Source organism: Oryctolagus cuniculus, chromosome 5 (assembly GCF_964237555.1).
Source record: "Oryctolagus cuniculus chromosome 5, mOryCun1.1, whole genome shotgun sequence".
Lineage (NCBI taxonomy): Eukaryota > Metazoa > Chordata > Mammalia > Lagomorpha > Leporidae > Oryctolagus > Oryctolagus cuniculus.
In genome coordinates this window covers 145,693,748-145,717,477 of record NC_091436.1, presented here as the reverse complement: position 1 = coordinate 145,717,477, position 23,730 = coordinate 145,693,748, and the positions used below count along the sequence as shown (strand labels likewise).

General features: G+C 40.4%; 1 long non-coding RNA gene across 2 annotated transcripts in view; it reads right to left on the bottom strand.

Annotated features, from left to right (window-relative positions):
• LOC108178872 (uncharacterized) overlaps window positions 1–20,918 on the bottom strand; it is a 204,423-nt gene extending 183,505 nt beyond the window's left edge. The window contains exons 1-4 of one of the 2 annotated variants that reach the window (XR_011388753.1): window positions 20,444–20,918; window positions 17,522–17,702; window positions 16,329–16,613; window positions 2,887–3,064 (exon numbers count right to left, since the gene is read on the bottom strand). This is a non-coding gene — a long non-coding RNA (uncharacterized lncRNA). The remainder of the gene's footprint in view (window positions 1–2,886; window positions 3,065–16,328; window positions 16,614–17,521; window positions 17,703–20,443) is intronic. The other variant, XR_011388754.1, reaches the window with a different exon arrangement.
• Between the last annotated feature and the right edge of the window lie 2,812 nt (window positions 20,919–23,730).

Below are 23,730 nucleotides of genomic sequence, written 5' to 3'. Positions count from 1 at the left end.
CTGGTCCCTGGTTCCAGCCTGGCCCAGCCCTGGCCATTGCAATCTCTTGGAGAGTGAATCAGAGAATGGAACAGATTCTCTCTCTCTCTCTCTCTCTCTCTCTCTCTCTTTCTTTCTCTCTCTCTCTCTTTCCCTCCCTCCCTCCCCACCCATATACAAAATAAATAAATCATTACAAATCTCTAAAACAGGGATGCATCTTTTAAGCAATGATTCTCAGCATGTGTTTTACATTGACTGCTAAGTGGTCTATAAAACAGCAGCACAGCTTATAACTGGCGGCTTCTTAGAGTACAGAAAGCACAAAATTAATGGCACATCTCATAGATTCAAGACCGCCACTCTAAACCTCAAGGATATGTGAACAAGAAATGTAAAGTTTGTCTCTTATGGAGCTCTCATGATGGTGGGAGACATAGATAATAAATAAATGAACAATTACATGGCACACTGAAGTCAAGTAATGTGCTAGAGACTGAATAGGACCTAGATTTAAGCCAAGATCCCAATCTACTGGATAAAAAGTATTCACAAGCAGTTTTTTTGAAAAATTAGATATCACATAAGGAGAAAATGCAATTTAGAAGGAATTTACACACATTTTAGGAATGCATCTCTTCCACTAGAATGTAGAATCCTTGAAAATAATTCTTAAAAGGACAACTTCTTTAATGTTAAGCAAAAAGCATAGTAGGGATTGGACCCTTGATCTGAAGCATCAGCATACTTTTTCTGCATGGAGTCAGATAGCCAGTAATTCCAGCTCTGCATATCATAAAGTCTCTGGTGCTATTATTCACCTCCGTCATTGTGACATGAAAGAAGCATAGACAAATGAGCATGGCTGGGTGCCATTAAAACTTTATTTACAAAAACAGGTCACAGACTGGACAGGCTCCATACTGCAGCTTGAGGACTCCTGGGCTAGACAGCTACTCTAAAAGGCTACCAGAACTCTGAAAATCTGAAATCTGAACAAGGAAACCGTTTTACCACAACTACATACAACATCCACATGATTCCATGGTTTTTAGGAAGGCTACAAAAACAAAAAAGGGAGCACCGATGTTTCTGCTGTGTAATGAGTAGAGATGAAACACTTGAGAAATATTTATGCAAAAACTCATCCCAACACAATACAGCCTTCCAGAAAGATTCAGAGAATCCTGCACAAAAAAGATCAAGCCCTTTTACAGCCACAGGTAGGAAGTGAGCATGCAATTACTGACTTCTGTATGCTCAGCCCTTGTTCCACTGCATTCAATTACACAGCTGGTTACAACTGTGTATTTGCACCTGTTCAAACCTTCAAATGTGCTGATCTCATATTAATTAAACAACTCCTTAAAAGCAGGTTAAAAACAAATTAGACCCTGCCATCGTATGCCTGTCCCTGCCTTCCCTCAGAGGCCCTTTTCTACAAGGGATCATCTACTGAGGGTAAGGAGCAGTGTTTCTTTGTAATTAGGGAGGGGCTCTTTATGCCCCATCAATTAGTGCTGCCATCACTTAACAAAAACGTTTGTTGGTACAATGTACATATTAGTGACTAATTAATAAGGGTTGATTAGCTAAGCTTCCTCTCAAGGTACAATAGACAACAGCTGTGTTCCATGAGGACCACTGATTGGAACAGAGACATCCAAACAGTAACATTAAATATAGTCATGCTGGTGGCCCTCATCTTCCTGAAAGGCTAAGAGACAGCAGTTCATGGCTAACCCTGTATCTCCTAAATATAGCAGTTTCAAATGACTTAAGTTTTCAAGGTTTTCTGGCTTAAAAATTGAGGGAAACTCACACTATGGAAGGTAATTGTGACAGGGAGATAGAGAAATTAATCCTACACATACGGAATGCACAACATGCTACAGAACATGGGATGCAAATACTTATCTATGTAGATATGCCCATTGTACCTGTAAGTGTTCTTTTTCAAAGTTTTTGTCTATTTCTTTGCTTGGTTTGATCTAATCATTTTTATGATCTGTTTTTATTTGAAAGGCAGACTGACAGAGAAAACAAGAGAGAAAGGTTTCCATCCACTGACTCACCTTCCAAATACCCATAAAAGCCAGAGCTAGGCCAGGCTGAAGCCAGGAGTCAGGAACTCAATCTGGGTCTCCACCTAGATGGCAGTAACCCAAGTACTTGGGTTATCAAACACAGCCTCCCAGGGACATTTGCAAAAAACTGGATTGGAAGTAGAGTAGCTGGATTTTGAACCAACACTCTGATATAGGATGTGGGCAACCCAAGCAGGGGCTTAACATGTTGTACCATAACACCTGCCTCAATGTTATCTATATTAAGAGCATGGAATAATGGGGAAAAACAGGGCACTGCGATTTTGGATTTGATCTGTTACAGATCAAGCAAAATGTTTATGTTTCTATTCTATCAGTTACATCATATTTACATATTATGTTACATCATAATTACCTCGTCTTATCTCTCTCATGCACACAAATTCAGAGACACAAATTTTGATCATGAATTCTTTGAAGGTAAGTGTAAACTCTCATTTATTATCTTCATATTCCATAGGTGAGATGTCTTAACTATCTGATGAAGAGACTATGGAATGAAGATTTTAACTCCCGTGTACTGGGTAAGATAAATTAGTAGCAAATCCTACCTGTGGCTGTTAACTTTTCTTCAAAATGTCTAACCAATAGAGATTTTCAATCTGTAAATAAGGTTCAGAACCTTTTGTTATTCTTAGCACACACAACTTTTAGCTCTTATTTTTGCTTTTACCAGTGAAACATTAGACCTGGTACATATATACCTTAAACACATTAACAACACTTAAAAATCTAGAGCAGGCATTTAGTCAAACAGTTAAGATATTGGTTAAGAAGTCTATGTATCATATCAGAGTACCTGTGTTTGATGTCTGGCTCTGGCTCTGGCACCTGACTCCAGCTTCCTGCTAATGCAGACACTGGGAGGCAATGGTGATACCTCGTGCAACTGGGCTCCAGCCACCTCTGTGGGAGACCTGAATTGAGTTCCTGACTCCTGGCCTCATTCCTGCCTGAGACCAGGCCGTTGCAGTCAACTGGGGAACAAATAAGCAGATAAAAGTGTGTTCACTCTCTCTCTAAAGTAATTTTTAAAAATAATAAAAATAAAGTCTACATGTTATATTACAATTATTTACTTGTAGTCTTTTATCTACATGTGTAAAACTGAAATCATTCTAATGAGGTACTTCCCTTGTGGTCCCATCACCTTCACTGAAATCAGAAAGCCCAATGTTCTGGTGACATCCTCCAAGGTGTAACCCACTAAACACAGGGAGCTTTGCAAGAACAAAAGTATTCCCCTCACTGATGTGCTTCTCAATACCTTAGTTGAGGAAATCTCATCTGAGCTCTCTTGTGGTGTACCCGAGGTATAGTGTGCAGGTATAAAAACAAATCTCTTCCAATATTCCTGCTTCCCTAAGCCTCTGGATTTCCTCCTCTACTTCATGTCAGGAAAGTTTTGGCATCACCACTACTAGGCCGCAACTGAGTTCAATTTTAATCAATCACATTAAGTAGTTAGAGCTACCTCTGGTTGCTCAAGTTAACATGTTAAGTCAGGACTCACTGTCAATGAACATGGAGAGTTATATTCATGGAGAGTTATATTCCACCTTTGTAGTTCTAATATCCTTGGAATCCACTCCCATACACGTTCTTCAGTTTTCTGCCAACATATGTTAGCAAATGGAAAACTGCCAGCCAGGGAGTTTGAATGTGCCAGCTATTTCCTTTACAGTCGTAACGTGTGCCCAGCCACTTGAAGCATATGAGATTTGACCCTACTGACAACAGTTGTGTTTAGGAGGGCAGGTGAAGACTTCTGTTTCTGGTGAGGCTTTCGTGAGATTTTTAAAGCAGGGGAAGGTTAGTGTTCTCAGACTCAGCAGAGCAAACCACTCCCACTGGCATGGGAGATCAGAATGACTTCATAATGTGAGACTGTCAATCCCATCTGCATCCAAAAAGATGTTTGATCCTTCTAAATTTTAGGATTCCAGTCTTTCCCAATGTCTTCATCATTACATGAGAAACTGTCATCTTCTAAAGTCAACTGACATTAAGCTCAGCAACTCATGCAACTAAATTTTGTGTTTGTTTTCTGCAATATCGGACAATATCAGACCTGTGACCACAAGAAATAAAAAGTTCTGTTAAGTCCATCATAGACGCTCTCTGTTACTCAGACCATGACTTGAGATGACAGTTAAAAAAAAAAAAACCTAAGCTTGTGCTTCTCTTTCTTCAATTATTCCAAGAAAATCTGTCCCATGATAGTCTTTGCTGTCAGTACTGTTTCCATATTGATCAAGTGTCACAGCCATTCAGGCTTCAATGGCACTTGCCCCCGTTGTATTTCATTGTAGTCGTTCACAGATAGGTTGATTAATTGGAATCTAAAGGGCACGGGGCAGTATTGAACTTCCCTCTGAGAATTTCAGTACTTGCAAGAGACATAACCAAACCAGCCCCCAAATCTAATCCTTGAGCATCTGTCTCCTAGATCCACTCCCATTGTCAAGTCTGTATCTGTGTGAGTCCTGTCAGGAGACAGAATACACATGAATAGTTTTAAATAGAGAAAGGTTAATATAAAGCATTATTAATTAGTAACAAGATTATGAGGGGATTAAAGAGGAATCTAGTGAAAAAACTGGAACTGAGATTACAGAAACCAAACTTGAAAGGGGGCCCTCTCTCCCAGGCTGAGACCCAGATCCTATAATAAAAGGGTATGGTTATGGCCCTCTGGCTAATAAAGAAGTTTGATGGTACACAGCAGGTCAGTTCTATAGCCAAGAGTCCAAGGCCATTGAGCAAGAAACTATGGATCAGGACTGGCCAGCAGAAAACCTCCTTCTGGGGTGACAGCAGGTGAAAGTGAAGATCAGGAAGCAATTGGATGGCAGAAAAGTTTACTAGTTTGCCCCCAGGTGTGAGTTGTTCCACATCTGGCAAGCTGGAAAGCATGGGCTGAAACAGGCAAATGGAAAACTGCCAGCCAGGGAGTTAACAAACCTTGCTGGAGTTTAAGGGCCAGTCAATGTTCTGGATGTCACTGGCAGTCACTCTGTAAGAATTAAACAGGAGAAAGCACACTGGAGGCCCTTTATTCCATTCGCTGCCCTCTAATGAAAACCTGAACCTAGTGCTAGCTAGGAAAGGAGAAATGTTAACAGGGTCCAAGTCCAGTATCACCAAGCACAACAAAAAAGGGTTGGTTTGGAGCTGAGAGTCAATATATTGATTATCTGCACATGAGATTTTTTCCTTTATTATTAACTATAGAAATTATTATGATTGATCCTTTATTTTTGAAACTCTAGGGGGCGGCACTGTGGCGTAGTGGGTAAAACCACTACCTGCAGTGCCAGCATCCCATATGGGAGCCAGTTCGAGTCCCAGCCGCTCTACTTCCTATCTAGCTCTCTGCTATGGCCTGGGAAAGCAGTAGAAGATGGTCCAAGTCCTTGGGCCCCTGCACCCATGAGGGAGACCCAGAAGACACTTCTGGCTTAGGATCAGCACAGCTTGGGCTGTTGCAGCCAACTGGGGAGTGCACCAGCGGATAGAAGACCTCTCTTTCTCTCTCTTTCTCTCTCTCTCTCTCTCTCTCCCCCCACCACCCTCTCCCTCTCTCTCACTCTGCTTCTCCTTCTCTCTGTGTGTAACTCTGACTTTCAAATAAATTTTTTAAAAAAGCTTTAAAAAAAAAGAAACTCTATTATCCTGGAGAAAAAATGGTTTGCAGAAGTTCTAATATCCATTCTCTCCTTTTATCAGGAGCACAATCAGAAAATAAAAATAGAAACACACCAATGCACCTACTGTGTAACCACATTCTAGGATGCACAGGAGCTTACTCTCTGTTAGGTACAGCTTACTCAGTAAAGTCAGTATGGAAACATTCTTGGCTTTCCTGTCTTTAGTCAACCAAATTTCAAATCCTCTAAACACTGAGACTTAAGAATTCTCTATTACTCCACACTTCCAGTTACCCAAGCTTCAATGGAGACTGTTTTCTCCATTAGTTATAATTATTAGCTTTTAACACATTTTATCCTCTTTCATTTCTTTAATACCTCAGTAATATACATATTATTATCATTTGCCTATTTGATGATTTTTTATTGAATATCAAGAGTAGACAAAGGTATAAGGAAACAGGTACACAAATACATATCTGGAAAAGATGTATATTGAAGAACAACTTGAAAATACAATGTAATTAATAACTGTTAACACCCTTTAAAACCAGAATTTCTACTTCTCAGAATTTAGCCATTTTCAAAAGTACTTTCATAGTTGGAAAAGTTTATTAGTGACACAGTGTAACTAGCATAAATTTTCTTTAGCACAAGAATAGTTAAACAAAACCATGACTTCTTCACATGTTGGAAAAACTACACAACATAATGACCTGCAATTAAATGGACTCATGAAAAAATGCCCAAGACATGTAGCTAAATGAAAATGCAGACTGCCAAAGATTGTTATTCCACTATAAAATATATAATAGTAGCAACTAGGGTGACAATCATATAAAATACATATGTTTAAGGGAAAGAAAAGAAGTTATAGAAAAAATATCTCAAATGAGCATGATGTTCTTTGAGGAACAGGAGTATGAAGGGCTTCTATTCTCTGTGTTATCTATTAAACAAGTTAATATTTGTAAACTCTTTAAAGGGAGGTTGACACATAATAAGTACTGCCATATAAAGTTTACTGGAATAAGACAAAAACGAAATAAGATAACATAAAATATGTACTATTGGGGCCGGTGCTGTGGCACAGTAGGTTGCTCCTCCACCTGCGGCACCAGCATCCCATGTGGGCGCCGGTTCTAGTCCCGGATACTCCTCTTCCAATCCAGCTCTCTGCTGTGGCCTGGGAAAGCAGTAGATGATGGCCTAAGTCCTTGGGCCCCTGGACCCACATGGGAGACTGGGAAGAAGCACCTGGCTCCTGGCTTCGGATCAGTGCTGCTCCAACCATTGCAGCCATTTGGGGAATGAACCAACAGAAGGAAGATCTTTCTCTCTGTCTCTCTCTCTCTCTCTCTCACTGTCGTAACTCTACTGTCAAATAAATAAATAAAATCTTTTAAAAAATATGTACTATTTTATTATGCTTGTACTAAATACAAGAATAAAAAGGTGAAAGTTTTGTTAGATCTCATATTTCTTTGAGTGGCAGGTTGCCTCTTGTGAATCTTACTAGAATCTTAAAGGATTGTTCTTAGTTTCTCTTTCTAATAGAAACACCACCAAAAGATTAAGGTTTGGGCCATCTACCTCAGCTAAGAACGAGTAGAACTGTGAAGACTGGTGAAATGCAATTAATTTATTGTCCTACAATATTAGCCATTATTCTGGTTAGGGGTCATTTTGGAAACATGGCAAAAGTATTTACTTGTTCTCAAACACTCATTCATAAAAGGTTTTCATGAACTTCTCTAGCCTAGAGACAAGGATGATTTGGACTAGGTAAATGCTCTGGACATGAGGAAAATGGATGGATGCTTAAGAAATAGAGTTTATATAACTTCGCAGTTCAAAATGGATACCACAACCCTGAGGAAGCACAGGGAACCTACCAAAATCCAAAAAGTTAACCTTGATACATCTTGTGAAAAAAATCACCCTTGTAGTAAGGAGAAAGGGAAACTGGAAAAGGTTCAAGCCAGTGACATTTTCAGGCAAAATTGTCACTGCCATACATGCTTTTTTCCTCACATATAGAAAACAAATAAATGCCTCAAGATTTTTCAAAATATCACTCTAAAAACCAGATTGTAGGCCGGCGCCGCAGCTCACTAGGCTAATCCTCCACCTGCGGCACCGGTACTCCAGGTTCTAGTCCCAGCTGGGGCGCCGGTTCTGTCCTGGTTGCTCCTCTTCCAGTCCAGCTCTCTGCTATGGCCCAGGAAAGCAGTGGAGGATGACCCAAGTGCTTGGGCCCTGCACATGCATGGGAGACCAGGAGGAAGCACCTGGCTCCTGGCTTCGGATCAGCGCAGCGCCAGCCGTAGTGGCCATTTGGGGGGTGAACCAACGGAAGGAAGACCTTTCTCTCTGTCTCTCTCTCTCTCACTGTCTAACTCTGCCTGTCAAAAAAAAAAAAAAACAACACCTAGATTACCTAGATTGTATTCACCAACTTGCTAAGACTACTCTCCTACTCTCCAATGCTGGAAAACACTGATTAGGAAACCTGTGTAACCAAGGAATATGACCATAAGATTGCTTGGGTCTGCTGCTAAGAGAAAGGCAAGTATGAGGCCTGCTGATCCTCCTGAAACCAAGGATTTCTTTCTCAAGAAGTGGCAAATTGAAGAAGAAAAGACAATGGGCAACTGTAGAACAACACCTAGGAGACTTTCCTACCCAATGTCTAATGTAAGTCCTCTTGGCAATAGAGTGATAAATAAGCAAAAGAGTCCACTGAGGATGATACTGTGGACATTCAATGAATCCAACGAATCTGGGACAAAGAAGTGGAGCTCATCACTAAGCTTCCAGGCTATTCCTCGTGGTTCCACAAAGGCACTGAGAAATTTCAATACACAACACACAAGCATGCAAGTGTTTGACATGTGATGAGACTAAGGTTTGCTTACGGTCAAAGCAAAGACTTTGCAACATCTCTATAAGTTCTCAGGCTAAAATGATAGCAATTTGGCCTTTAATCAAGTTTTTTTAAGTGTGAGAACTTCTTGAACATCAAAATGTAATTTTGCAAATTTCCCACAAGCAAAAGTTTTGTTTTTAGTATCCATTTATTTAAAAGATTTGACACTCTTTAGCAGAAGTTATGCCAAAGACATAGATGGTGCTCAGAAAATATTATTGAATGAATTAAAAATAACAGAATAAATCAAAGATACAAAGATATTTTTTAAAGTTCATAGAAAATGGAATTAAAACAAGTTTATTTTGATGCAAAAAATATTTGAAATCAATGTATAGTTTTTTAATAAAAACAATTCCCATGAAATTTTTGTTCTAAGATGTATTTATGTATTTAAAAGTCAGAGTTACAGAGAGAGAAAGCAAGACAGAGAGAGCGATCTTCCATCTTCTGGTTCATTCCCTAGATGGCTGCAACAGCCATAGATGGGCCAGGATAAAACCAGGAGCCAGAAGCTTCATCCGGGTCTCCCATGTGGGTGACAGTGGCCCAGTTATTTAGGCCATCTTCCACTGCTTTTCCCAGGCCATTAACAGGGAGTAGGATTGGAAGTGGAGCAGCTGAGACACAAACTGTCACCTACATGGGATGCTGGCTTTGCAGGCAGCAACTTTACCCACTGTACCATACCAGCCCCACAATAAACTTTTCGAAGACCTTTCTATGCATGGATTTCAAAAATTTTTGCACAAAAATAAAATTATCTTTTAATTCCATTATCTGTGAATTTTTTGAAGTACTCTTATACTAATTTAATCTATAGGCAGAGCTTGTAGGGATCTACTCCCTATCTACAGATCAGGCTGTTTTCCACAGAGTAGAAATTGAAAGCTTCCTTTCCCATTTGTCTATATGTTAGAGAAAAACTGAAGTTATTAGTCAAAAAGTGTCTCAGTCTTTCCTGGACTCTAAATGGAAATTGGGGAGCTTTCCATGTGGCATGTGTCCTGTTAGATGCCTCAGCTTTCACACACTGTCAAACCCACTTGCTGCTTAGCGAACTGTTAAGCATGTGCGTCTGCCTTTGGCCAGGAACCCAGCTCACCTGCTCTTCAGCTGTTATTGAAAGGATTACCTTGAAGTCACTGCTGTTTAATATTATCTATGCCTAGTTAAAAAATTTAATGTTTAAAAATATTATCTATGCCTAGTTTAAAAATTTAATGAGGACTACTGGGAAATCTCTTCTTTCCTCCAGATACAAGATGCATGCTCAGATCCATCTGTTTTGTGAAACTTCTGTTCATCTGGATTTCACCATTTGATTCCCTTCTCCCAGTAAAATATTTTCACCAAACTGCATTTTAAGTCTACACCACTATCTCACCTTGTGGAATGTAAAAGTGACACATTGTTTTGAAGAAATGTTGAAGACATTGTTCATTGCAGTACACAGTGTTCTGTCTCTAAGAGCCAAACCAGTAGTTTATCTCAGCGCCAGGAAAATTTTACTGCTCCTAAACAATTGGATTTTTTTCTGCTTTATAGACACACCAATAAAATTTCTAAGTGATGGTATTTTCCAACTCTGTGAGTCAGAGTTACCTTCCCCAATTTCAAAGAAACACTTTGAAATTGCACATTTGTATATTCACTTCTCTCTTGTATTATTTTATTTTATTTTTTCTAATAACTTTTCATTAGCTCTAATTTCTAATGGTGTGAGGCTCCAGAGGTAACAGAACTGATGACTCAGACCCACAGCAGGGAGCAATTCTCTAAGTAGAGAACACTGTAAGTTCAGAGGCTCCCTTAAAATTATAGCCAGCCACTTCCACCAAGAGCTTCCTGAGAGATCAATCCTATAGATGCAGCATTAGCACCTCCACCCAATCCTCAAATTTCCCACTACTCCTAGTTCCCAAAACAGGAAGCCTGCAGGGAAATGGAAATCGTCTTTGGAGGGAGCATCATGTTTGTGTTTTAAAAAAGGAATAAGGGGCAGGCATTGGGTGTATCATTTAAGATGCCAGTTGGAATGCCTGCATCCGTATTGGAGTATCTGAATTGAAGCACCAACTCTGCTTCCGATTTCAGCTTCCTGAGAGGCAATAGGTGATGGCTCAAGTACTTGGGTCCCTGCCACCCAAATGGGAGATCTGAGCTGAGTTACAGGCTCTTGGCTTTGGACTATCCTAGCTTTGACTGTCACAGGCAACTGGGAAGTGAACAAATATATATATATATATATATATATACACACACACATACATACATATATATAAAACTTTTTGTGTATATATATAAACAGATGTATATATATATAAAACTTCCATATATATGAAAATTTTAAAGAAGAAATAAGCCATTCCTTCCAAAGGCAGAAAGGTGTGGTCACCCACTCTAAGCCAAGGGAAGTCACCAGAAAGAGCTCTGAAAAAGAGGCCTTGCATTTTAGTGGTGAGAGCCGGGAACAGGGGTGAGAATTGACACACCTCTCTTTCTGGAAGCTTAAATAGAATCAAAAGTCTAGACTGCTGGGGACAGGAGACAGGAATGGATCATAGTTAATAAGAAGAATTTGAATAGAATGTGAAGTTTAAAAATGAACAGGAGTCAGTCCTAGGGCACCTCAAAGTGATTCTTTCAATAGCCAGACAGTCAAAAATGCATGCAAGCAGACTGAAATGCAGTGTATGGCATCTGCCAGCCAACAAGGAAGAGAATCATTTTAAGTAGTTCACTTGAAAACATTTCATGTGCACACCAATCCCAACAAGGTTGGCATTTGTCTGTTACAATAGTTTATATCATCTATTATTTTTATAAGATATCTTTTAAAAGCAAGGAATATAAATGGGAGGATTTCTCTTCATTGAACTTCTTAATGTTACTTTGTATTAAATGGGGGTGTGGTACATGATCTTGTAACCTGATAGCAAGGCACCCTTCATACATTTTCAATTTTTCAGCATAGTTCCAAACATGGCTTGGGAATATGGCCCAAAGATGATTTGAGAAAATTAATGCTCTATCCAGGAGCCTTGGGTGATCACTGATGTCATAAATAAGAGTGTCAATTGTTAAATCAACAACAGCAGTCACTGTGTACCTGCTCCCCATGTAGGACCTCTCTCTTTAATGAGTTGCACTATGAGAATTAACAGTAAAACTATTATTCAAACAGTACTTTATACTTTGTGTGTCTGTGTGGGTACAAACTGTTGAAATCTTTACTTAGTATAGAGTTGCTCTTCTGTATATAAAGATAATTAAAAATGAATCTTAATGAAGAATGGGATGGGAGAGGAAGTAGGAAGTGGTATGGGAATGGGGGTGGGAGGATGGGTATGGGGGAAGAACCACTATAATCCAAAAGCTGTACCTATGAAATTTATATATATTAAACAAAAACTTTCTAAAAAAAAAAGTGCTCTAAAATGATTGAAACTCTGTGATCCAACAATTTTCTTTTTAGAAATATATTATGAAGAATGTAATCAAATATGTACCCAGAGGTTTTCAGTACCTCATCCATTTCAGGTATCTACCTGCAAATTCCCCCACCTCTTTGATTTTCCTCCTTCTCTCCCAGGACAACCACATTTTTTAAAGATTTATTTTATTTATTTGAAAGACAAAGTTACAGAGAGGTAGAGACAGAGAGAGAGGTCTTCCATCTGCTGGTACACTCCCCATATGGCCACAATGGCAGGAGCTGATCCAAAGCCAGGAGCCAGGAGCTTCCTCTGGGTCTCCCATGCAGGTACAGGGGCCCAAGGACTTGGGCCATCTTCTACTGCTTTCCCAGGCCACTACAGAGAGCTGGATCGGAAGAGGAGCAGCTGGGATTAGAACCGGCACCCATAAGGGATGCTGGCGCTTTAGGCCAGGGCTTTAACCCACCAAGCCACAGGGCCGGCCCCAGGACAACCACATTCATCTATGGCTGTCTGGCCTCCAGGTAGGCACCAGTTCTACCCATTGAGGCTTGCAGAACCTCCAAATTCCTTTTATTTCTAGAGGAGGATTTTCAGTCCTGCAGAATGTTTATGGTAGAACACTTCAAGAATAAGAGGGAGAGAAAATTCCTTATGCTATATCAATAAAAAATGTAAAAGCTAATTTTCTTAAACTTCCAATTTGTCAAGGACAGATTTAAGAAATTTGTATTTAATCTTATGATCATATAATCGGCAGACTATATGTGAAAACACACATATCAAAACTTATAGAACACAGTAAAGGCAGTGTTAAGAGGAAAGTTTACAGCAGTGAGTGCCAACATTAAAAAACATTAGAAAGGTACTAAATAAATGATCTAACAATGCAGCTCAAGGACCTAGAAAAACAAGAACAAACCAAACCCAAAATGCATAGGAGGAAAGAAATAATAAAAATTAGAGAAAAATAACAAAATAGAAAAAAAATAAGCTACACAAAAGATCGTGAAATGCAGATCTTGTTTTTTGAAAAAAAAATTATACAAAATTGAAAACCCATTGGCCCAACTAACCAAAAAAAGGGGAGAGGAGACCAAAATTAACAAAATCAGAATGAAAAAAGGAGATGTTATAACTGATACCACAGAAATAAATTTTCCAATTTGTTGGTATATAGCTATATATAAATGGATAGATTTCAGGACACATACAATTACCACAATTGAATCACAAAGATATAAAAATCTGAATAGACCAATAATCAAACTTGAGATTGAAACAGAAATGAAGAGCCTCTCAACAAAGAAAAGCCCAGGAGAAGATGACTTCACAGCTGAATTCTACAAAACTTTTAAGGAAAAACTAATCTCAATTCTTCTTAAGTTATTCAAAACCATTGAAATGGAGGGAACCCTTCTAAACTCATTCAATAAGGCTAGTATTACCTTAATTCCAAAATCTGATAGATACAACAAAAACAGATAACTAAAGATCAATATCCCTGGTAAAGACAGACGTAAAAATCCTCAAAAAAAAAAAAAAAAAAAACAAGAAACTAGAAAATCAAATGCAACAACACATCAAAAAGATCATCTACCCAAGCCAAGTGAGATTTGTCCCAGGGATGCAGAGAAGGTCAACATAAATGTGATATATCATTCACGAATGAATGATAAAAAAAACATATGATTAGTTCAAGATACAGAGAAACATTTAATAAAATATCTTTTCATGATTAAAAGATACTTTAAAAAAGATATAAAAGGAACATACCTCAACACAATTAAGGCAATATATGACAAACCCACAACCAACATCATTCTGAATGGAGAAAAGCTGGAAACATTCCAACTAAAATCTGGAACCACAGAAGGATGCCCACTCTCACCATTATTATTCAATACAGTTATGGAAGTTTTAGCCAGAGCCACTTGGCAAGAAAAAGAAATCAAAGGGATATAAACTGGAAAGGTAGAAGTCAAATTACCCCTGTTTGCAGATGACATGCTCCTTTATATAATGGAACCAAAAGACTCCACTTAGAGAATATTATAAGAGAATTTGGCAAAATTTCAGGATACAAAATCAACACACAAAAAATCAATAGCATCCTCATACATCAATAATGCTCTGGCTGAGAAAGAATGTATAAGATCAGTCCTCTTCATAACAGCTACAAAAAAATCTAAATACTTTGAAATAAATTTAAGAAAGGATGTGAAAATCCCTAAAGTTAGAAGACATTGATGAAATAAATAGAAAATGACACAAAATACAGAGGAATCTTCCATGTTCATGAAATTAATTAAAATGAATTAATATCATCAAAATGTTCATATTATCCAAAGCAATTTACAGATTCAATGCAATCCCAATCAAACATCAAGGACATTCTTCACAGATCTAGAAAAAACAATCCTGAAATTTATATGGAAACACAGAAGATCCCAAATAGGTAAAGCAATCTTAAACAATAAAAACAAAATCAGAAGCATCACAACTTCAGATTTAAGGACATACTGCAGGGATGTTATAATGATAACAGCCTGGTACTAGAAAAAAAAATGATCATGTGGACCAATGGAACAAATTAGAAACCCCAGGAATTAATCTATGTATCTACAATCAAGCAATTTTTGACATAGGACCTAAAATTGCTCCCTAAAGAAAAGAAGGTCTCTTCAACAAAAGGTGTTGGAAAAATTGGATTTCCACAAACAAAAGTTTTAAAAACACCCTACCTTGCACTCTACAAAAATCAACTCACAAGGGCCAGTGCCGTGGCACACTAGATTAATCCTCCATCTGTGGCACCAGCATCCCATATGGTCACCGGTTCTAGTCCCGGTTGCTCCTCTTCCAGTCCAGCTCTCTGCTATGGCCTGGGAAAGCAGTAGAAGATGGCCCAAGTGCTTGGGCCCCTGCACCCACATGGAAGACCCAGAAGAAGTTCCTGGCTCCTGGCTTCGGATAGGCACAGCTGCGGCCGTTGCAGCCATTTGGAGAATGAACCAACAGAAGGAAGATCTTTCTCTTTGTCTCTCTCTCTCTCTCACTGTCGTAACTCTACTGTCAAATAAATAAATAAAATCTTTTTAAAAAAATCAACTCACAGGTGATCAAATATCTAAACCTAAGACCTGAAACCACCAAATTACCAGAAGAAAATATAGGAGAATCACTGTAAGACATTGGCCTAGGCAGTGACTTCTTGGATAAGACCCCAGAAATAGAGGTAACAAAAGCAAAAATAGACAAATTTGATTATATCAAGCTAAGAAGCTTCTGTACAGCAAAGGAATCAATCAACCAACAGAATGGGAGAAAACATCTGCAAGCTATGATAAAGAATTAATATCCAGAAAACATAAGGAGTTCAGGAAGCTCAACAACAAAACAAACAACCCAGTTAAGAAATGGGCAAAGGTTATGAATAAGCATTCTTCAGAGGAGGAAATACAAATGCCTGACACATAAAAAACTGCCCAGGATCACAAGCCATCAGGGAAATGTAAACAAAACCACATTGAAGTATCAACTCATCCTAGTTAGAATGGCTATCATCCAAAAATCAAAAAATAAATGCTGACAAGAATATGAAAAAAGTACCCTAATTATAAACCATTGATGGGAATGTAAACAGTACAGCTGTTATGGAAGATAGTACAGAGATGCCACAGAAAAACAGATCTACCCTACAACTCAGCTATCCCACTCGAGGGAATATATCCAAAGGAAACAAAAGCAGCATATGAAAAAAGTTACTTGCATTTCCATGTTTATAGCAACTCAATTCACAATAGCTAAGATATGAAGTCAACCTAGACATCCATCAGTTGATGACTGAATAAGAAAAATTTGGCATATTTACATGATGGAATATTATGCAGCCATAAAAAGGAATGAAATACAGACATTTGCAACAAAATGTATGCAACTGAAGATCATTATACTAAGTGAAATAAGTCACTCAATAAGAAAAATGTTTTCTCTTATTTGCAGTAGTTAATATATTGATAGATACACTAATATAGTTTTCATGGTTTGTGATTATTTTAAAATTTACTGAATATTAGTTAAATGGATATCTTTTCATTTGATTATTATTTATACCCCTTGCCTATATTCCTACTAACCTATAATTTTACTTTTTGCTTGCTGAACTCTTTATTTGGTGAAGCATTAAGCCTTTCACTATAATGTAAATTAAAAATGTTACCTTGAGGCCAGTGCTGTGATGTAGCAGGTAAGGCCAGCATTGCATATGGGCACCAGTTCTAGTGCCGGCTGCTCCACTTCAGATCCAGCTCTCTGCTGTGGCCTGTGAAAGCAGAAGAAGATGGCCCAAGTCCTTGGGTCCTTGTGCCTGTGTGGAAGACCCAGAAGAAGCTCCTGGCTCCTGGCTTCAGATCCGCCCAGCTCCGACTATTGCAGCCACTTGGAAGGTGAACCAGCAGATGGAAGTCCTCTTTCTCTCTCCACCTCTGCCTTTCTGTAACTCTGCCTTTCAAATAAATAAATAAATCTTTTTTAAAAAGTTACCTCAAAATTAACAAGAAAAGAAATGAGAGAAAGAAAGAAAGAGGGGGGGGGAAAGGAGGAGGAAGCATGGGAGGAAGGGAAGTAAGTATCCTTATATTCTTAGAATTGTATCTATGAAGTACACTGAATATGTTCTCTGTGTGTTAATATCACATTAACATTAGAATTAATGAGTATAAATAAATGTCTTTTTAAAATTTTTAAATAAAGACTTCTAACAGGGCCTGGGACCCAAATGTATTACTCTCAAAGCAAAAATGAATGCTCATTCTAAGTGCAATAAATATAATGAGTATAAATAGGCTCAAGTGAAACCCAGATAGGTTTTGATTCTGATGATTTCTGATGCCAAATTTACAATAAAAATTCTTGGTTTTCAGAGCTCTCCTGGGTGATGTTTACATTTTGTGAAAGGACTGCAGGGCCAATTAACCCTTTCAGTTTCAACCCCAAGTGAAAGTCTATAGTAATCTCCCACCCTTTTCACTACCCCAAGACTGCACTTAGTTTGTCTCCTAACCCTAAGGAAGATGATCCTTCATGCTCCTATCAGATTGTCTTCAGCCATACAATAAAACCAGTGCTTTGGAGAGAGTCGGCCTGCCCTGGCTTCTTTCTCTAGGCTCCCTCTCTGTTCTCCTGACCTCACCCACATATTGCTCAGTGGTTCTCAAACTTGAGCTTAAACCACAAACCCTGATTCCTGAGCCCTCCTTCCAAAGGTTCTGATCTAGTGGGTCTGGGGAGGAGCTGACAAGTTTCTGAGGGGTATTCATGCTGGTGGTCCTTGGACTAGCTCTAAGGACCATCCCATCACTTGATGGTGCTTCTTTATCTCTCATTGAAGTGAAGAAATCAATAAACACTCACGTGCATTTCTCATCCCAGTGAAGAGCATTTCCAAATGACCCCACTGTGTGTTTGATGACTCACAGCTGCCTGCCTGTTCCACACAGAGAGAGTAAGAGCCAGCTGAGTCCTTGCCATGAAGAGCTCGTTGCCATGGGATTGTATGGGATGTCATCCTGCAAAGCCCAAGTCAGGTGCTTCACTGCGAAAATAATCAAAAAGGGTAACTTCAGAGGTGGGTGTGGAATAGGTCTGAATTTTGATTTTAAATAAAATTCCTGAATTAAAACTCCTTTCCCAACCACCTTTATCATGTTACTGCATGGAAAAAAAAAAAAACTTTTCAAATGATTTTTCAAAAGTCAGTAGAAATGCAAAAAGTTATTCACTTTTAACATATATAACTGTCAGACAATATGGAAAATCCAGTGGATATAGATTCCCTTCCTTCAAGAATCAGGTAAGCTGATTTTCTTAGTTTGTCTACTTTCAGGTCAATAATCTAGTGACAGGCCAATATATCTCTTTTTCATACTCATACATATTTTTTCATCTCTATTTCTCCATCCTTATCTTTTAGATCTCACCCACTTAGGCCAGGAAAATCTCTTCTTATTCCCTCTGTTGCCTAACTAGTAAGAGAAAGTTACTATGTACATCTACTCAGAGCAAAGTTACATTTTATATTGAATTAGACTCAAGAAACAGTGCAAAGTCTCAAATTTTTGGACTCCTTCAAGCTTTACAAGTTTCTACTTTATGTTTCACCAACACTGCATTTACTCAAGCATTTTAATGATTATGAAAAGAATGTTTCTATTGAATATTGTGTCTCCTTGGTAATTTATAATAGCCTATCAGTATTCTTACTCACTTCAGTTATTAATTTATTATTTCATCTATTTTGTGGATTTAATTTATTTTGGAGAGTTGATCTGGAAACCATTCATGATTGATAATTTTATATAAGGAATGCACATTTTGCCTCAGTAAACACCAGCCAATCCATGTCTTGATCAAGAACTATCCCTTTAAACATATATATTTAACAACAAAGCCCTATAAGGAACATATCCTACCTCAGATTATCAATTGAATTATGATGACTTACTTTGCAAAAAAAAAAAAGAAATCTTTGCTTTTAAAAACAATTATCTATAGATGCCTTTAAATAGTCTCATGGTAAACCGTATTTTGACTTAGATACATTTTTGTGCACATAAGTGTTGCTAGAAGCCAGTGTAAAAATAGAGTAGAAATAAAGGGGAAATACTATCACTCTTATTTCAGCTCTGTAGACTGCTTCATTAGATTGACTCCCCTTTCCCAACAGAAAGGCTCAGAATGCATGCTCTGATCACAGCCCACAGCAAGCAGCCAGGTGAAATTTAGTATGAGGGACACCAGGTGATGTCTTAGCCACAGGGCTAGCAAGAACAAGAGAAAGCAGGAGTATGTGTTTCCAAGTGTCTCTCTTGTAGGTCATTAGAGGGGATACAGAGCAAGGGCCTACTGCCAAAGATACATGGTAACCAATTACTGTCACACACGTTTTTGAAGTGGTTAGTTGTGAGGTCAACCAGCCAGGAGACAGGAAGGAAGGCTCAAATCTGTTCTGTCAATCTGGTATCTGGGGCAAGTTTTTATGGTTCTATTACCAGATCTTCCTGGTCAATGGATCTCTCGTTTCTAAAAGGGTCCTAGTCTCTTTTTTCCACAAGGAGAGAACATTGGTCTTCCTCCTCAGCACATGCCCAGGTTACATGACTTGCAGCTGCTATTATCCACAAGACAATTTGACATCCTGTTACTGACAAAGTCAAACCAGCTGGTGCTGATTCTGTAGTTACAGAGGCCTGGTGGTGGATTCTGTAGTTACAGAGGCCTAGTGGTGGATCTCAGGAACTCTGCCCTAGCCAAACTGATAAAATTAGGGTCTATTACTCTTCCATTGCTCAACAAGAGTATCTGCCTCTAATTCCAATTCTGGGTATTACAGATAGGAACCAAACGTGGATCTCTTAACATTCCGTCCCACATCTTTTTTTTTTTTTTTTTTTTTTTTTTTGACAGGCAGAGTGGACAGTGAGAGAGAGACAGAGAAAGGTCTTCCTTTTGCTGTTGGTTCACCCTCCAATGGCCGCCGCAGCCGGCGCGCTGCGGCCGGCGCACCGCGCTGATCCGATGGCAGGAGCCAGGTACTTCTCCTGTCTCCCATGGGGTGCAGGGCCCAAGTACTTGGGCCATCCTCCACTGCACTCCCGGGCCACAGCAGAGAGCTGGCCTGGAAGAGGGGCAACCGGGACAGAATCTGGCGCCCCATCTGGGACTAGAACCCGGACTGCCGGCGCCACAAGGCGGAGGATTAGCCTAGTGAGCCGCGGCGCCGGCCCCCATCCCACATCTTAAATGCTCTCATCTCTTTATATTCCTTAACTAACTTTTAAAAAAGAAAATTCAAGCCTCCCTCTAGAAAAAGACCAGGCTGGTATTTGGCTGTTAAAAGTGTGTTTCTCCCATGCCCAGGGATGTCTGTTTCCATGGGAACAAAAGAATCCCATCACTCACCACCTGAAAAGATGCGTGGCCAGGGTTGGGGTACATTTCTTCAACTAAATGACAAGGGCCTGAAATTGCCCCCTCGGTGATGGACTGAGCATGTTTTCGTGGGTACCTACTATGTGGCAAGGGTTTGACAGGCTGATACCCCGATAACGAAGCTGGTCCCCACCTGCAAGGGGTCCCTCCTTTGTTATTCACTTCTGTTACCTTACTGATGGACGTAGCACATTATGAATTTGTGCCTCAGATCTTTTCTGTGGGAAAGGGCAATTTTTAAAGAAAGAAAAAAACCTCACACACACACCCCCAACACACACACACACACACACACAAATGGACAGTAACCCATGAACCCCGGCTTGAGAAAAACCGGTCTGTCACCTTAAAGACGCCGCCACTACTCCAGTCCTGCGGCGAAGCAGCAGATGGCGCTCGGCTCCTGGGTGTTTCCCGGACTGCGCCTCAGATGTGCCCTCCGAGGGGTCATTTTTCTCACAGAAAAGCCGGAAAAATCCAAACAACCCCCGGTTCTGGCAGTTTCAACACCCACCATTCTCAGCACCGAGTGCCCGGTCTCGAGTGAGGGGCGCGGCGCGGAGCTCCCGGGCCCCTTGGTGCTTTTCCAGGCGGGTGACCTCCCGTGCCCCCAAACCTGGCTTCCTCCTCATCTCTGGTTGAGGGCGACACCGTGCGGAGCCCCCGGAGTCTGAGGGCCGACCGCCACCTGCAGCTGGAAGGCGTTGGTAACTAGGCGGGTTGTTTAGGAACGGCCCTCGGCGCACGTTTCCCGCTGCCCGCGGAGAGCGCCTCCCAGTGACTCACGCTGCAGCCTGAGGCGCTCTGCCGGGAACTCGGTGTTTCCGACGTGCTTGGCCGACATACCCAGTGGTATATGGGGAGGAAACAGAGGCGGTATTCAGTGCCTGAGTACCAGGGCTTTGGCCTCTCACCTCCGTGATGAACTTAGCTCCCCTGACTCAATGCCTATCTCGGGTACGTGCCCTGGAGGACTCATTCCTGGTCCTCACTGGAAACTCCCCATGAAACTAATCGAAGCAAAAAAAAAAGACTTTCTAAAATCTGTGTTTTCTTCCGTATCTCGATTTCAACTATCCCTGTCAGGAAGGAAAATGGACAGGAAAAGAAATAGAAGGGGTCAATGCTGTAGCATAGCAGGCTAAGCTGCCATCTACACTGGCGTCCCGTATGGGTTGCTAGTTCCAGTCGGGGCTGCTCCACTTCCAATTCAGCTCTGTGCCTGGGAAAGCAGCGAAACATGGGGCCGTGCACCCATGCGGTGGTAGGAGGAAGATGCTCCTGGCTCCTGGCTTCAGCCTGGCCCGGCTCTGGCTGTTGCAGCTATTTGGACAGTGAACCAGCGAGTGGAAGACCTCTCAGTCTCTCTCTGTCTCACTCTCTCTCCCTCTGTAACTCTTCCTTTCAAGTAAATAAATAAATCTTTAAAAAAATAAAATGAATAGATGGCTTAACATATTCCAGAAGCATCTACATTTTAAGTAGTAATTGTGGTGGAAGGACAATACTTCATCCAAAGGAAAAAAATTTGAATGATCAAATGTGAGGCGCCGTGGGAAGGGAGATTTTAGACTACTATCTCCTGGGACCAGCGCTGTTGCATAGTGGGTTAAAGCCCCAATCTGAAGCGCCGGCATCCCATATGGGCACCAGTGATTGCCCAGAGACCCAACTATACCCTGTGCCCTCTCACACAGTCCCTGAGTTCCCACAGTCTCAGCACCAGGCTCCCACAGTCACAGGTGAAGAGGATCCACTCCATCCCCTCTGGCCTGTCCCATCCACAGAGAGGCAGAGACTGCCTCTGGGTGCTCCACCTTGGTAGTTTGAGCCTTGGAGCCTGTGATATGTTGAAAGGCTGGGAGCATCTCACAGTCCTATGTCAGTGCCCAGCCCCCTGGCCATCCTCCCAGCCAGACTGAAAGTCAGCAGGGAACACAGATTTTCCCTCTGGTGAAATCCCTGGATCACACACACGCACAAGAGCCACCAGCCGAAGCCCCTGCTTGTTTCACAATAGTACCTTCTCTCCTCCCATTGCTGAGTGCACTCATCGAGCTGCTGCCACCACTACTGCTGACAAGATGGCATCTTGTCCCAGCCAGTTACTGGGCAAGCACACAAGAACTGCCTCAGCTTCTACTTTCGTCCAAAGTAGCACCCGCCCTCTTTCAGCCAGTTGCCAGGTGCCATTTTGGGGGAATGGAGAGAGAGAAATGTGCCCCTTTTTTCACTGGGTTAGCAGGTACTGTGTCCCCCTTAGGGTACCAGTCCAGACTCACACCACGCCTGTTGTTCTGTCCACACCTTTCACACAGATCCACACTGTTTCTCTTCCTTCTGTAGAATTTCCACTGCAGTTTTTTTCTCTAACTCTCCCCTAAAAATGTACTTCCTCCACTTTTTTTTTTTTTTACTATTTTCCTCTAGCCTAGAGCAGTAAACTCTTTTCCCTATTCTGCCATCTTAGAATCCTCAACAATCTGATAATTTTATCTCCATCTTCTCTCCTAGATCATTCCACCCAGTAAAAATACTCCATCAGTATTTTCCTAAGCAAAAAATTCATCATTCTTGGTATCTGGAAGAAGCTTTAAAGTTACTCTTTTTCTTTGACTTGTCATACTGAGTTTGTATACTATGATCACACTCCTCACTATTTTAAACATATTCTTTAGAAGCAGACAGTCACTGGCTGTGATGTGAAGAGTAGTTAAAACCCTACGTACTTTTTTTTCAATGACAAATGTCTACTTATTATATTAAATGCAAGTTTGAAATGTTAAGTAGATATTAGAGTCTAATTAATTACATTTCAGATTTCCAAATTGTCCTATTGGGGCTTTGTCAACTAAAATAAGGCTTTCAAGGTTTTCTGCAAATTCCCTAAGGGAGGAAAATAAGGCAACAATTTGGGGATACAAAACAAATGAAATCCATTACTTAGAAGTTTATTCAAAATGGCTTTGAATTCCTAAGTTGGCTGTAAACAGTCTGTTTTGAAATGTTCATAGCTTAAAGGAATGTGAATATCACAGTTCATATAAATTGCTGCCTAGGAAGCCCAGGAGCACCACACAGTGCTCTCATGTTTCCACAACCCAGTCCTGACATTGCCAGTGCTATTGGTACTGTGAAAGGGCCCATCCTGCCCACTGCTTCTCATTGGTCCATTCTGAGTGGCCAAGTTGAGGCCATATGACTTCTGTTGACTTTCAAGTTCCACTACAGTTGGCTTCCTCAATGCATCCATTTTACTACTGGTTGAAATGGGCTTTTCAAAGTTTGTGCCACTTTTGGGAAGTGTGCTGCCAGCATCACTGCTGTCTGGGTGGGTCCGGTAGGCTACCTTTTGCAGTAGGCTAGATAAGCTCTTTGACTCCTCATGTGCCCCTCACTGTTGCCTGTGAGACTTCTATGGAGGCTATTCTGGATGCTGCCCTCCACACTCATCAGGACATTGTAGTCTTACTCTCTCAGTTTTTATGATGCCAGCCCTAGTGTGCATTTGTTCAAAACAATACTGACAGGGTCCACATACATTTTAATATCACTGTCCATTGAATGTTCTGGAAGACTATTATCAAGTTGCAGAGTGGAGTTCAAAGGTAAAGAATTGGTATGGCACTGAA